Below are 1,551 nucleotides of genomic sequence, written 5' to 3' on the forward strand. Positions count from 1 at the left end.
CCATATTTTATGGATGCATAAATATGGAGAAAGGGGATACTGTAGCAGTAACCATGGAGGATGCAGTTCTGTATATATCACTGTTAGGGGATGACTGTTTCTGAAAATATCTTCATTCTCTCCTCACACTTGCGGAGTCTGATTGGATGTCTTGTCTAATGCTGTGTGCTGTGGCTTGAACTGTGTCCTCCAAAAGACACGTTGCAGTCCTACCCTCCAGTATCTCAGAATATGAACTTATTAGGAAATAGGATCATTGCAGATGCAATTAGCGACATTAGAATGAGGCCATAATGTATAGGGTGGGCCCTTAATCCAACAGGACTGGTATCGTAAGAGGAGAAGAGACACAGGAGAAACACCATATGAAGATGAACATAGAGATTATAAAGTCATGGAATTGCAAGACAAAGAATGTTAAGGATTGCTGGTAACCCACCAGAAGCTAGAATACCTAGAGAATTCTCCCCATAGATTGTAGATGTCAAAGAGCATGTGACCGGGCCTGCACCTAGATTTCAGACTTCTAACTTCCAGAACTAAAACAATAAATTTCTGTTGTTCTAAGCTACATGGTTTGTAGTAATTTACTACAGAAGCCCTAAGAATCTAGTACCATTTCAGGATTCTTACCCAGAGTAAGTACCATGCTTCTAGACTGTGAGTTCCCAATAGGTTCAAGTGGCGATGACACCTTTCAATCAAGGGCAGTCTGTTTTTCTCCTACCCTGATACAATTTAGGCTCCAATGGGGTCCTGATACAATGTAGACACAGTGGTGTCCAAGAACCCACAGTCAGTCCTGTGACTTCGGTTTGGGGCTAGCCCATCTTCCCTGACACCAGAGGTTACACTGTTCAGCCCCCTCATTGCTGCAGGGTTCCATATGCTTTTGAAGAAAGCCTCCACACTCTGATTGCTGAGATTTCATTTCCAGTTTTTATATAGGCTCTATGTTTTTAGGTTTATATGTTACTGTCATTTTTGTGTTTGGACTAGAATGGAGAAAGATTTTGCTTATATTTCATCAGTGATAGTGAACTGGATGGATTGCCATAATCTCCTTAGACCCAGATTTATTTTTTGTTTCTCATGCTCCAGAGTCAAATGACTCACTAAACAGCTCATTGAATTCATGAATACTATATATGAATTGCCAAAGTACTTAGGGGAAAGAACTACCAGTGTACTCAAAGGAAAATCCTGGAAGATTCCCAGAAGCAGATGTCTGTGGGTTTCATTTATTTGTCCGTTTTTTTTTTTTTTTTTTTAAATCAAAAACACTGAGTGGTGTTTTGAGGAAAACAGAAGAAAAAAGAGGCTTAGATTCTAAGTCTGGCTTGAATTACATCTAATAAACATTTATTGAAATCTACCATGTATGATACAATGTGTTAAGGCCTGAATTTTACATTGTGAGTGTGGAGAGAGTGAAGGGCCAAAATGAGTAACATATTCAAACTCTTGGCTCTGGTGTACTAAACCCACATGCCGTGGACCACTCTTGCTAATTTCACATTGTACTACTTTGCCCGGGGGGCGCCAATCTCA

This window comes from Bos indicus x Bos taurus, chromosome 9 (assembly GCF_003369695.1).
Source record: "Bos indicus x Bos taurus breed Angus x Brahman F1 hybrid chromosome 9, Bos_hybrid_MaternalHap_v2.0, whole genome shotgun sequence".
In the NCBI taxonomy this organism is placed as follows: domain Eukaryota; kingdom Metazoa; phylum Chordata; class Mammalia; order Artiodactyla; family Bovidae; genus Bos; species Bos indicus x Bos taurus.